Source organism: Bubalus kerabau, chromosome 15 (genome assembly GCF_029407905.1).
Source record: "Bubalus kerabau isolate K-KA32 ecotype Philippines breed swamp buffalo chromosome 15, PCC_UOA_SB_1v2, whole genome shotgun sequence".
In the NCBI taxonomy this organism is placed as follows: Eukaryota; Metazoa; Chordata; class Mammalia; order Artiodactyla; family Bovidae; genus Bubalus; species Bubalus kerabau.
Genome location: NC_073638.1, coordinates 71,191,858 through 71,206,676, shown reverse-complemented (window position 1 = coordinate 71,206,676; position 14,819 = coordinate 71,191,858). Strand labels below are relative to the sequence as shown.

The 14,819-nt window shown below is 38.9% G+C and overlaps 1 long non-coding RNA gene across 1 annotated transcript; it reads right to left on the bottom strand.

The window, feature by feature from the left end:
- Positions 1-8,102: 8,102 nt before the first annotated feature.
- On the bottom strand, positions 8,103-14,386 carry LOC129628836 (uncharacterized). The gene is made up of 3 exons (XR_008702919.1): positions 14,280-14,386; positions 11,411-11,544; positions 8,103-8,715 (listed from the first exon to the last, which is right to left on the bottom strand). It is a non-coding gene; the product is annotated as an uncharacterized LOC129628836 (long non-coding RNA).
- Between the last annotated feature and the right edge of the window lie 433 nt (positions 14,387-14,819).

The following is a 14,819-nucleotide window of genomic DNA, read 5'->3' as shown; positions in this document are numbered from 1 at the left end:
TGTAAGGGTAGTTATCCAAAGTTTATCTTTAATTAAAAATAGTGTCCATCAGTCAGTCAATCACTCAGTCACATTCAACTGTGAGACCCCGTGGACTATAGCCCACCAGGTTCCTCTGTCCATGGAATTTTCCAAACAAGAATACTAGAGTAGGTTGTCATTTCTTACCCTAGGGGATCTTCTTCACCCAGGGACTGAACCCAGGTCTCTTGCATTTCCTGCATTGGCAGGTGGATTCTTTACCACTGAGCAACCTGGGAAACCCTTTAAAATGTATATTCAGGGTCATATTTTTATTCAATTAATTTTCGGTATTTTAAAATTGCTGCTTTTTAAATTTGTTTTCTTATTTAATCTGTTTGGCTCAATAGTTATGTCAGGATGTGTAGTTGTTGCATAAAGAGAGATGAGAAAGAATGAGAAAAGACATTAATATTGTTTGAGTGCCCACTATGTGCCAGGGTCTGTAAATATAGTAATGCTGTTATTTTTGAGTGATACTCAGTAAATTTATCATATGGACAAAATAATGAAGAAAGTCTGTTATTATTTCCTTATAGAGATATACTACTCACTATCCATGCATTATATCATTTCATTTTCGTACCAAACTTGCAAAGTATCTAAAATTGCTTGTATTTTGAAAATAAGAAAATTAAGGAGATATAAAGTATGTCTTAACACACACTAGTACATAATAGAACCAGTACTCAATCCAGATTGTTTTTAACTGTAAAATCTATGTTCTTGCCATCATATTCTGTCTCCAATTATTGATATATGAAAAATATATAAAATAATATCTTTACATTCTAGTTTTGCTATTTACTATCTGTATTCAGTTTTTCTTAGGGGCTTCCCTGGTGGCTCAATGGTAAAGAATGCACGGGAAAATGCAGGAGACAAGGGTTCGACCCCTGGGTTGGGAAGATCTCCTGGAGAAGGAAATGGCAACTCACTCCAGTATTCTTGCCTGGAAAATCTCATGGACAGATGGGCCTGGGGGCCTATAGTCTATGATGTCACAAAAGAGTTGTACATGACTTAGTGACTGAAAAACAATAACAAAAAAAAAATGACTATTTCTTACAAAACTTATTCTTGCTAGCCCTTCATTTCCTTGGCTATAAAATCGGGATTTTTGTTTTTAGCATTCACTTAAGATTTATTTAGGACCTGGATCTAGACACTTAGTATATAGTACACTGATTATTTTATTAATTATTTTAAAATATTTAACCTCCATTTTAAAAATGAAAAACTTTAAATGTTAATCAAAATGGGGATATATATATATATTATTATTAAATATGCTCCACAGTTGCTGTATTATACGAAATGTTCCATGTAAGCGTGCAACAAAGTGCTTAGAACAGAGGAATTATTCATAAATTCTAGCTATCATTAATCATTTTATCAATGTTTCTGCATGTGTAAGCAGGAAATGGAAGATGTTATTTGGCATATTAATTCCATGTGGTATAATAAAATAGATTTTCTAAACCTTATGCTCCTTCAGTCTTTCCAACCACACCACTCCTAAATTTTGATCTTCCATAATTTACAGATTATATGCAACCAGATACTGTTATTAATGAGCTAACAGGAAAATTGATTAACCTCCTAATGACTTCCTTCCCCAGAACTGAAAATGATCCTGGATTTCCTCAGATGCTTGTGAGGACTGCTGTCTGCCTGTAATCAGTGTTTTTAAAAAGATTGACTTTGGCATCTTGTTGTCTATCCACATATCCTCTCACTTCTAAAGACCTTGGGGTCTTCCCGTTACATGAACGACTTGTAACCAAGGACAACTTAGTGCAGAACATCGACAGGCATGTTGATGATGCAGTTTGTTTTCACATCACTTTTTATTTCATAACTGAGGATATTCGCAGAAAGATAGTATCTTTGTTCTAGTTTCTGGGAATTCGCTGGCTCCTTTTCTCAAAGTTTCATGTTCATTTTGTGTTTCCCTGCTCCCTTGTCTACCATCGTCCACTTACGGGTCTCATTTTAGAAGAGAGGTGGTCAGTTCTAATTCATTGATCCATCTGGTATCATAAAAGCCTTGTCTTCCTTCTGGAAAAGAAGCCCAGTGGGACAGAAAGTAAAATCCTGGAAGGTGCTACTTTGTACCTCCTAGGTAAAGGGTGATCCGCAGAAAACAGGAAAAATCAGGGAGAGAATAAGGGACATCAGTGTTCTGTTGGTGTCCTGGTCTTTTTGGCTGGCTAACTTTGGACAGTATTGTGGGTATTTTAGCCCTGAGGACATAAGGGCTTGTGATGGCTATAAGAACAAGAACACCCACCCATCCTCCACCACAAATAAAATGGCCAGGGTTGTCTGCATTATGTAAGTTTTAGCAGCAAATATAAAAGTCACAGTGGATCTGGGGTTCTAGTCATAGTATAAATCTGTAGTTTTTGCAGTTATACCATTCAGGTGAAACTAAATGAAATGCAAGGGAAAGAGAAAGAGATAAAACCTGTACTTTCATATTTAAGTAAAAACTTTACCCAAAACAATGGATAATGAGAATGGCACCCCAAGATAATATATTAAAGGGACCAGCGACTGAATAGTAACTTTTTAAAACTGACGTATACGTACTTATAATTCCATGTGAGTTTCAGGTCTACAGCAAAGTGATTCAGTTATTTTTTTCAGATTTTATTTCAAGTTATTCCAAGATATGAAATATAAATGCCTGAGCTATATAGTAAGTCCCTGTTGCTTGTCTATTTTATGTATTGTAATTTGTGTCTGTTATCTTCTATTCTAAATTTGTCTTTCCCTCCCCCTACCCCTTTGGCGACCTTGTTTGTTTTCTATATCTGTGAGGCTGTCTCTCTTTTGTATAAAGACTCAGCTGTATTTTCAGATTCCATGTATAAGTGATACCATTAGCAGCTGTCTTTCTCTGACTTCAATAAGTATAGTGCTCTCTATGTCCATCCATGTTGCTGCAAATGGCAATATTTCATTCTTACAGCTGATTAACAATTTTGTGATGGTTTTGGGTACACAGCAAAGTGACTCAGCCATACATAAACACATCTATTAGTTCTAAAAGAATATGTACTTTTAACAAGAGGACTTCCCCTTCTTATTTTTCTTATTTGGTCCATTTGCTCACAAAAAAAAGATTAATTCCATTACCAGCTTTGAACAAAGAAGGCCATGTTTCTCAACTCATAGACCTTTTCCCTCTTGGTTTTCTTGAATGCTTGAAAACTAAGAATTTCTGTCTTAGTTCTTTGATCTTTGGGCTTGCCAAAAAGTTCCTGTCCTTTGAGGTCTCTCCTTAGTCTTTTTGCCTTCCTAGCAGTTTCTTCTTTCATTTATTTATTTATTTATTCTTGAACCAGTCCTGAGCTTGGTCTTTTCCCAGACTGTCTTAGTGTTTTTTTTTACTTTATGGGTAAATTTCCATGGGCCCCTCATGCAGTCAAGATCTGGGGTGTGTCTATTATTTATTTCTTGGACACAGCAGGAGTTTCCTGCTTGTTTTAATATGTTGGTTTCTGAGTTAATTGAACTAATCAATCTAATGAATTTTCCTAAAATTGTTCAACAACTATGGTAACTCCAAGAGCTATCTGGATAGCAGTTAATGGAATCTGTGTCTAATCAGTGACTCCCAGGGCTGAATTTAGTCTGACTGTGTATGGATTTTTGGGGGCTGTTGGGTGGAGTATGTTTTGAAATACCCTGGCATGAACTGGAAATAATTCCTGCCATCCTGAAATGTATTAGGCATCTGGAAAATACATTTAAAACATGAAAAAATAGTGGATGTGAAAGTGCTTAGTAAGAAAGGTGGCTATATGGGCACCTTTAGAGGGTATAGGTCAGGAACACTGAAGAGGGACCTGACATTGTTTTAAGTTTGCCACTGATTGGTAACTTTCGGCAGCTCTCTCAACTTCCCACCTAAGAGGATATAATACTTATATCATGGGGGTAGTGTGGAGAATTTTAGTTGTAGATGGATTGTTAAAGGCTTTGTAAAGATTGACTCAATGTGGAGATGCGGGTGGTGGACAGAGAATAGAAACAATAGCAGAACGAGTATTAATAAAATGAATTGTGGTAGTCCTGGAGGGTGATAGTTCAAGCATTTGTTACCCAGTGGCATGTTTATTAGTTCATGTTAATTAGTATTATTATTATTTTATTTTTGGTTGTGTTAAGTCTTTGAGCAGTGTAGGTTTCTCTGGCTGCAGTGCTCAGACTTAGTTGCCTCAGGGCATGTGGGATCATAATTCCCTGACCAGGGATGAAACCCATGTCCTGTCCCCTTCCCTGAAAGGTGAATTCTTTACCACTGGACCACCAAGCAAGTCCCAAGTTAATGTTAACTATGCAGATGGTAGCAAGGGTTTTGGGGTAAGGCCATGCAGGCTATGCCAGCACAACTCCGAGAAGCATCAATAACAGCCATCTAATATAAAATACCAGCTCACCAACTCCTCAGCTATTCCTCTGCTTATTTTGCAGACATTTTTTAATACACTGACTATGCATGGCTTAATTAAAATGGCAAAGAAAAATTTTAGTGTATATGGTGTTGGTGGACTGGGTGGCTTATACAATAGAAATTTATTTTCTCATAGTTGTGGAGGCTGAAGGTTTGAGATCAGGCTACCAGCATGTTGGGTTTTGAAGAGAGCAGACTTCTTGCCTTGCGAATGGCCATCTTCCTGCATGTGTTCTTACCTGGTAAAGGGAGAGAATGTGTATGATTCTTCTTATAAGGACACTGTTCCTATAAGATCAGGGCCCCAACCTTATGAATTTGCTGCTGCTGCTGCTTAGTAGCTTCAGTCAGGTCCAACTCTGTATCGACCCTATGGACTGTAGCCTGCCAGGCTCCTCTCTCCATGGGATTCCCTAGGCAAGAACACTAGAGAGGGTTGCCATGCCCTCCTCCAAAGGATCTTCCCGACCCAGGGATCAAACCAGGGTCTCCTAAGTTGCAGGCAGATTCTTTACCACTCAGCTACCAGGGAAGACCCCTTATGACCTTATTTAACCTTAATTACATCTACAAAGGCCTCACATTCAAAAACAGTCACATTGGGAATTAGGGCATCAACATATCAATTTTTATGGTCATGGACTCAATTCAGTCCATAACATGGAGTTTAGTCCAAGTTTAAATACCCTTTACTCCAACTAATGAACTGTGGGCTTTTCACTATTTTCTAGCTGTCTGAGCCTGAGTGAGGACTTAAATTCTCTCTGAGATCCTTTTTGTTTCTCTTTTGAGATTATGTTATCTACCACATAAGTTGTAATAAATATTACTGAATGTGTAAAACATGGGACTTCTCAGGTGGTGCAGTGGTAAAACATCTGCCTGTCAATGCAGGAGACACAGGTTTGACCGCTGGGTTGGAAAGAGCCCGTGGAACAGGAAATGACAACCTGCTCCAGTTTTCTTCCCTGGAAAATTCCATGGAGAGAGGAGCCTGGCAGGCTACAGTTCATGGGGTCACAAAGAGTCTGACACGACTACAGAGCACAGCACAAAGCATATAAATCACATATAAAGCACAGTGCAGAAAACTTGGCATATATTAGATGCTTGGTCAGTACAGCAGTTGGTAGAAAAGAAGAAAGAAAGTGGAAATCACTCAGTTGTGTCTGACTCTTTGTCACCCTATGGGCTATAGTCCACCAGGCTCCTCTGTCCATGGAATTCTCCAGGCTAGAATACTGGAGTGGGTAGCTATTCCCTTCTCCAGGGGATCTTCCCAACCCAGGGATTGAACCCATGCCTGATGCATTGCAAACGATACTTTATCATCTAAGCCACCAGGGAAGCCCAAGAATACTAAAGTATGTAGTCTATCCCTTCTCCAGCAGATCCTCCTGACCCAGAAATCGAACTGGAGTCTCCTGTTTTGCAGGCAGATTCTTGACCAGCTGAGCTACCAGGGAAACTCAATTATTTATTTATTGAATGCTGCAACCATCACGTGGGGTGAGATCTGCCTTTGCTCACAGCTTTCTGAGTAGGGGTTTTATATATCAGAACATCATGATTTTAGGAGAGGAAGCAGACCTTGGGGATCAAGGTGTTCTAGCTTGATCTAGTTCCAGTTCTTTTTTTTTTTTCCGGTCTATCAGCAAAGAGAGGTCATCATAGTTCAAGAGAATCTGCTTATTGTCATTCAGCTATTAAATAGCAGAGCCAAGATTCCTGGCCTCTTGACTCAGTCTGGTGTTCTTTCCACTACACCAGTTCTTCCAACTTTTTGTGCATACATGATCCTCACATGACATATCCCCATAGGTTCTGGCAGTACCCAGTTTCATCACATTAGCCAAAATGCCATTCCTTTTGCTCTTACTCAGTGAAGAAAATTCTTAAAAAAGTTAAAGAGAATAGCAGTGACTGGGCACAATCTTGAATAGCGTCCGTTTGTAACACTGTATTTATAAAGCACATCAATTCAGTTCAGTCACTCAGTCATGTCCGACACTTTGTAACCCCATGAATCACAGCATGCCAGGCCTCCCTGTCCATCACCAACTGCCGGAGTTTACCCAAATTCATGTCCTTCGAGTCAGTGATGCCATCCAGCCATTTCATCCTCTGTCGTCCCCTTCTCCTCCTGTCCCCAATCCCTCCCAGCATCAGGGTCTTTTCCAATGAGTCAACTCTTCACATGAGGTGGCCAAAGTATTGGAGTTTCAGCTTCAGCATCGGTCCTTCCAAAGAACACCCAGGACTGATCTCCTTTAGAATGGACTGGTTGGATCTCCTTGCAGTCCAAGGGACTCGTAAGAGTCTTCTCCAACATCACAGTTCAAAAGCATCAATTCAGTGCTCAGCGTTCTTCACAGTCCAACTCTCACATACATGGAGTCTAAAAGATTGGTACTGGTGCATCTGTTTGTAGGGGAGGAAGAGAGAAGCAGGCATAGAGAACGGACTTGTGGACACAGGTTAGGGGAAGGGGAGGTTGGGATAAATTGAGAAAATAGCTGTGACCTTTATAGACTACCAAGTGTAAATAGGGAGCTCGTGGGAACCTGCTGTATAGCACAGCGAGCTCAGTTCTGTGCTTTGTGGGGACCTTGATGGATGGGATGGCGGGGGGGAGGGGTTGAAGAAAGGCTTGAAAGGGAGGGGATATATGTATCCATACAGCCAATCCACTTTACTGTACAGCAGAAACTAACACAACATTGTAAAGCAAGTATACTGCTCTAAAACTTCCTATCAAACATTAAGAAAAAAAGAATGAAGACATTTTTTCCAAACTTTGCTACTCAGACACATATGGTAACAAGTTACTTGAGACACTCCTCAACATAGGAGTCCAGTGGTATTTTGGGAAATGGGTTGAAAATGGTTGGTCTAAGTTGAGTTTAGCTTTTAAGTGTTGTGGGACATTCAGCTTTTATCAACAGAACAGGGCAGGTGTTGTGGGCTTCCTGATTCCAAGATGCAGAGCCTAAACCTCTAGATTTAAATCTCATTCTCTATGGTGTGGGCGTCATCGTCTAGTTTCCTTTAGTTGGTGCTATCGCCAGCTCAGCCACCTCACTAGAATTTCTCAGTGGTTGCTCCCTGAGCTGTGTTCTCTTCACAGCCATCCTTCAGTGGCAGCACAGCATGATGGCTAAGCACACTGAATCTGTGGCTTCCTTGCTTGGAAGCCAATCCTGGTTTCAGTGTTTACTAGATGTGGGACCTTGAGCAAGTTATGACATCTCTGCACCTCCACTTGCTCATCAGAAAAACAAGGATGATGATAGTATCTACCTCATAGGGCTGCTATGACGTTTATTCATCATTGACCATTTGTAAAGAGCCTACATGTAATCTACATTTAAAACATTAAAGAGCTTGTTAGAATGTCACACGCAGTGGCTATTGTTAGAAGTATTGGCTATTATTATTATTACCTTTTCATTGCAAGCAAATCCTCAAGGTAACTCTTTGCACATACTGGAATAGATATGACAAATCATTTTAATTCCCAAATGTTTAGTTTCCTAGTAGAGTAAAAGATTTTTTTTTTTTTGTAATGCTCTTATAATTCTTTTCTTTTCCTTATGTTTATCTTGCTTAGGCCATGTAAGAATTGTGTGTTTTCACAAACTACAAGAAGTTTCCAATCTAAGCATGTAATTACCCTGAGTGCTTTGTTCCTAAATCCACAATAAGAAGCATTTAGTTTGTTTTTCAGAGCTATTGTGCTTAATTAATATTTATTCAGGACTTAGTGAAGTCATGAAAATTGACAGGTGTCCTTACCTAAACAGGCGGTGAATATATCAACAGTTGCAGTCAGAACAATAATGCAACAACAGTACTTTCTTAGATCACTCAGACTCACTACTGAGTCTGGTAAGCATCTTTTCTACATTTACTGCCCAACCTGGTAAGTGCACCCCCTGGCCAATAAATATGCTATTAAGGATATTTTAAGATATTTACATAAAATATGAACTTTATTTCATGAATATTGAAGAAAACTAAAAATAGCAGTGACCTCAGCGTACAAAGCTTATTCTGTTTCATAGAAAAGTCAGAAAATAATGCAAAGTTGGTATGAGGGCTATACAGAGGCATAAGGGATTCAGGTTTCTTCTCTGGCTCTGCTCCAATATTTTAGCAAAAGGCTTTCAGCCTAAGATCAAAGTATAGTCCTTGAGGGTTGCTAAAGCTCCAGCCATTATGTCCACATTCTGGGAAGCAGAAAGGAAGATAAGAGGAAGAACATTTTGAGGTCATCTCTAATCTGAATTTACTCCTTTAAAAAATAATTCTTGGTATTCTTACAGGACACTTTGATGTATATATCATTTAGTTCGAATTTAATCATATAACTATACCTAGGTAGAGAACACTCTGGAAAGTGCAATCTTGTGTTTGGAACTAAGTGTAGCCTCCAAACTAAAACTAAAATTTTAAGGAAGAAGAGGAAGATGGCCTTTTGTGTACAGCTAGCACATTTAAGGCAATGGCACCTAACTCCAGTACTCTTGCCTGGAAAATCCCATGCATGGAGGAGCCTGGTAGGCTGCAGTCCATGGGGTTGCTAGGAGTCAGACATGACTGAGCAACTTCACTTTCACTTTTCACTTTCATGCATTGGATAAGGATATGGCAACCCACTCCAGTGTTCTTGCCTGGAGAATCCCATGGACAGGGGAGCCTGGTGGGCTGCCGTCTATGGGGTCGCATAGAGTTGGACACAACTGAAGTGACTTAGCATAGCATAGCACATTTAAAATGAACCTTTTATTTTGTCTCTTGGTAGTTTGTTGATTTTCCTCAGTACTTAAATGTTTAATATATATTTACTTCCTATAATATGAAGCATTTTTTCATATCCTTTAAAGTCTCTTTGCAATTCAATTGTGATTTTTTTCTATTTGATTTTATTTTATTAACATTTATTAATATATTAGTTTTAAAAAATACAAGGAAACTTCTCATAAAAGCATCATCAAAGAGGGCAATTTTTCCTTTTATTCTTCTTACTTAATAATCTGCTATGGAACTTCACGTGCCAGGCACTGATTTAGGTGCTGAGAATTTAGGAGAGAGCAATACACAGTGTCAGCCACTAGGGGGCGTATGTATGAATGGGGGAAATAAACCTGCCATGTAATGTCAAGTTGTGGTGAATAAAACATAGTAAGGATTTAGAGAGGGTTGGGAGATGAAGAGTGCTATTTTTGAGCGGGTGATCATGATAGCCACTCCAGCAGGAAGAACGGAAATACAAATGTCCTCAGGGGAAAGATCATGAAGGGGCTTTCCCTGCCGTGCTCAGGAAGAACAAAGAGGACTCCAAGGATGGACAGGGAGACTGGTAGGAGATGCATTCAACAGGAAGAGAGATCAGAGCCAAGTAGACCAAGAGGGGAGAGAATTGCATCACTTTGAAGAACCAGGAGGACTCCAAGGATGGACAGGGAGACTGGTAGGAGATGCATTCAACAGGAAGAGAGATCAGAGCCAAGTAGACCAAGAGGGGAGAGAATTCGATCACTTTGAAGAATGCAGATAGCATACAGCAGCAGGCAAAGAAAAATAGAACATGAATGATCATGTGTTTGTGTTGATTTTTCCCTTCTTCAGTTCACCAGTTATTTAATGATTGTCTGCCATGTGTGAGATGTTTCGATTATGTCCAGAAGTTAAAGTATGAATAATATGGAATGTTTCCTCTCCTCGAAGTGCTTACTCTCTAGGGACTTCAGGTCAGCTCAGGAAGCTTAAAACCTCTGCATTTTGTACCTGTATAGCCAGGAAATTTTATTTTTTCCTATTCTCCTCTGCTTAATAGAATCTTTACATACAAGATAAGCCTTGTATCTTATAGCTTAAAAGTAAGGTCATTTGTCTCCTTTCTTGAAGATATTCAGAAATCTTAACCCCCATCCTGTTATTGAACACATCTATTTTTTAAGATTTTTTTTAATATGGATCATTTTTAAAGCCTTTATTGAATATGTTACAATTATTGCTTCTGTTTTATGTTTTGGTTTTTTGGCCATGAGGCATGTGGGATCTTAGCTTCCTGACCAGGATCTAACCAGAACCCCTACCCTGGAAGGATAAGTCTTAATCACTGGACCACCAGAGAAGCCCCTGAACTCATTATATTTTTTCCTAAAGAACTCTATCTTGTGTGTGTTGAATTTTGTGTATGTTGTTCCCTCTGACAAGAATGTCCTTCCTCATTTCTTTGACAAAATCTTCTTCTTCTTTAATGGTATTGCCAGCTCTTTGAAATGATTTCCCCAGCTCTTTCTTACAGAGACAACTGCTTCTCTCTGTATTCAGCCTAGTACTTATATCAGACATGATAGGGTATTATCAGGATTATTTGTTTATATTATCTTTTTCCAGTAGAACAAAAATTCCTAAGGGACAGAATGCAACCTTTATTTATTGTTGAAACTCTGATACCTAACAAAGTGCTGGGCACATAGTGTTTGGAAATATGTCTTATTATCTGAAAGAATCTCCCATTAAAGACAAGACTAATGTTAATGTTCACAGTGTGAAGTAAATAGGAAATTCATACATTGTGTTTTAATTATGTAATTTGTTTCTCTCCAGACATCAATATTTGAAGGGAAGCTTTTAGCCCTTATCACAATTTATTACTCAGTAAAACGTGTGGTTTTACATTCCAGTTAAATCTCCTATGTGATATACTGTGTATATCCTTTGAAGCATCTAGTGGTCTTATGCCTCTGCATATTTCTTGAATTGAGTTGATCTAGATGTAATCTAAGGCTTCCCAGGTGGCACTAGTGGTAAAGAATATGCCTGTTAGTGCAGGAGACTATGAGACATGGGTTCGATCCCTAGGTCAGGAAGATCCCCAGGAGAGGACATGGCAACCCACTCCAGTATTCTTACCTGGAGAATCCCATGGACAGGAGAGCCTAATGGGCTTCGGTCCATAGGGTTGCAGAGAGTCAGACATGACTGAAGCGACTTAGCACGCACACATGCAGGTGTAATCTATTTCACAATGGACAGTAGGCACAAATCTGTAGTGAAAGAGCCACTTTGAGAGGAGCATAAACCATGGAACAATATTACATTTATAAATATGTAAATTTATTTATGAAACCACAGCTCCTCACTGGATTGTGAACTTCTCAAGGTCAGGGAGTATAGCTTATTCATTCTCACATAGACCATGCAAGTTGGGACGCAGGCATGTAATCCCCTATCTGAACCCCTTGGGGCAGTGGTATGGTGGTAACTATTTAAAACCAGTTCTCAGAACACACACACACACGAAATTCCTGATTTACAGCATTTGCCTATTTTCCTGTATAAATACTCCAACCTTGGCTAATTTCAAGTTATGAAGTTGGAATCACTGACATGAAGTGGGGAAGAAAAGCATATGATTGACTGAGGCAAAAGCTGACTCCAGCACACCATCACTAGGACTCTAAAGGGTTTAAGAATTCAGATTTCTGAATATGTAAATATGGCATATAGTATGTAACACCTCCAGAGGAATCTGGAAATACTTGTAATAAAAATAGTAATATATCTGCACTAAAACAAATTGGTTTTCACACAAGAGGTAGATATAAATGCCAGACATATACAAAATAGCTTTCAGTTTTCAGGGCATTTTTTTGCAATTTAGAATTGCATAAAAATTATTAGGACAATTTTCATATTTAAAAAATGGTACTTCGGTGGGAAACTACTCATGATCTATAACACACAAATCTGGCTGTTTGATTCTAGTCCTGTTCATTGTTGTGAGCTCTTTTGCACCCTATGAATTGTAAGGAGGTGATGGATGTGCAAATTGTGTCTTGTTTGGTAGAACTGACTTCACTCTTTCAGTGGAAAAATCAGTTTGTCTTCATTTGCAATTTAGCTCAACTTTCCTTTATTCCATAAAATTTTGTATTATTTTGACTTTGAAGTCATAAAACATTTTCTTGGTCCCCTCATCACATTTTTTGGGGGGCTGCACCACACAGCATGTGGGATCTTGCTTCCCAGACTGGGATCAAACCTATGCCCTTTGCAGTGGAAACGTGGAGTCTTAACCACTGGACTGCCAGGCAACATTTAAGCAAAATTAATTCTTGAATATGTGTACATTTTTATATGCACATGAGGGTCATGATTTTATGTTTTTGCAAAGTTCTTTTAACACAATATAGAGGAGAGATTAGACATGTGGGGTTTCTGAGGCGAGAGTATGGATTGATGTTGAACTGTAAGAGAAGCTTCCCCATGTTCCAAGAGCACTGTTAGATGTTAACAGCCAGGTACCAGTGGCATCGGCTATCCTGCAAGCTTGATTTTTTGACTGGGAGAGTTCCGAGGATGCTGGGTGCCTCTGACTGCCATAGGTAAAGGGTGCTATGGGACCAGATATAATGCTACCTTTATAAAGTTTAAGTCTTTTTTTTTCTTCCCCCTATGGTTCTTGTTCTTCATCTGAGTTGGAATCAAGGACACAAAAATCCTCAATGAGTCATGAATTGCCTAAGATGAGCAGGAGCTTGGATGAACCCATGACTCTAAACTTCACTGATAAAATCTGGCCATATTGCTATCTGCTATGACTAATGGATTAATTAACATTCTTATTTTTAGGGAATGAAGGATATTTTAAATATCAGAAAAGCAGCTCTCACAAATCCCTTGACTCTCTAATCCTGGAAAACCATGGAATCTGGCTATATGTACCATTGTGCCAGATTCTTACTTTCCCACTGTCCAGAAAGCAACTCTGTATTTATGTTCTTTATTCAAACTTCTCGTTTCTACCTCCTGATGAATCCATCAGTGAGAACATAAAATGGAAAATAAGAAACCATTTCAGCCTCACCAACAATTTTGTACAATGAACTGAGATTGATGAGGGCTTGGGTGATGGGTTCACAAACATGGGCTTTATTTCTGGAGCTGAAACTATTTCAGGCCTGAGAGACCTAGTTGTCTAATATAGAGGATTGTAACCACTGTTTCTTTCAAGGGAAGGATCTGTCTAGAGTTTTGTTTGTTTACTTGTTTATTAGTGAGTGTGGGCAGTATTGCCTTTGCCCCAGATTTATCTTCTTATTGGATACCTAAAATGGAGAAGTCATTCTGCCTAGAGCCAAAGGTAATGATTACGTGGGTTCTGTGTGTTCAGAACAGAATGAGAATTAGTGACATGCAAGTTTGGCCCTCGCCCCCACACACAACCATCCACGTGCATGCACATATTGAAACAGCACAATCATGATGTATGCTGCCTCTAGGCTGTCTCTTTAAATAGCCAGAATTGACACACATCTCCAACAGACAGGGATTCTGGAACCTCAGGTGTGATTGCACACCCAAGACACCATAATAGATTGTACATTCCCTACTCAGGAAGGATGGTCTCCCATGTTGAGCCCTGAGTACTCACTGAAGAATGGCAATAAATAATACTTCCTTTCTCTGTCTTACATCATGGTGGGGTTGATTTCCTTAATTGAGTTTCTCAATTATTGCACCTTTAAATATGTTCATTGGGTTACACTATGTGGCAGGTGCTGTGTTGGTTATTATGGGCTGTATAAAGTTAATAGCTTTGCCCTTGAGGCGTTCTAGGCCTAAGAGGAGCTAGCATCACTACACAGTACAATAACATCAATTTGCAAGCATACTTGATAAGAGAGAGACAAAATTCTATATAGGTTATGAAAATAAAAAGATTACTTTTGAACAGAAGGGGATGATGGAGAAGCAGTAGGAATTATGAATGTCAAACCTTTCAGAAATAAGAAGTCACTGAATGAGGCTGTGGTTTCATCCGTCCCTCAGTGTGACCCTTAAGGTCAACTGTTACCGCACTGTGACTTACAGTATTTTCTTCGATGGTGAACCTGCTTAGTTAAATAAGAAAACTCGATTGGCTGCTTGTTTGATTGGTTGCTTCTTAATAGTAAACCATGCCTGATACAATGGGGTATTAGATTAATAAGTTTTGAATAACGTTTTACTCTCTTATTTCCTTTATTATTGGCACAGAGTTGATTGACAATGTTTCAGGTGTACAGCAAAGTGATTCAGTTATACATTATATATATATATACACACACACACACATATATCATATATATATATGTATATGCTCTTTTTCAAATTATTTTTCCATTGTAGGTTATTGCAAGGTATTGATGATAGTTCCCTGTGCTATACATCAGGTCTTCTATTTTACAAATGGTAGTGGGTATCTGTTAATCCTCAAATCCTAATTTTATGTCTTCCCCAATTTCCTCTTTGGTAACCAGAAATTTGTTTTCTGTGT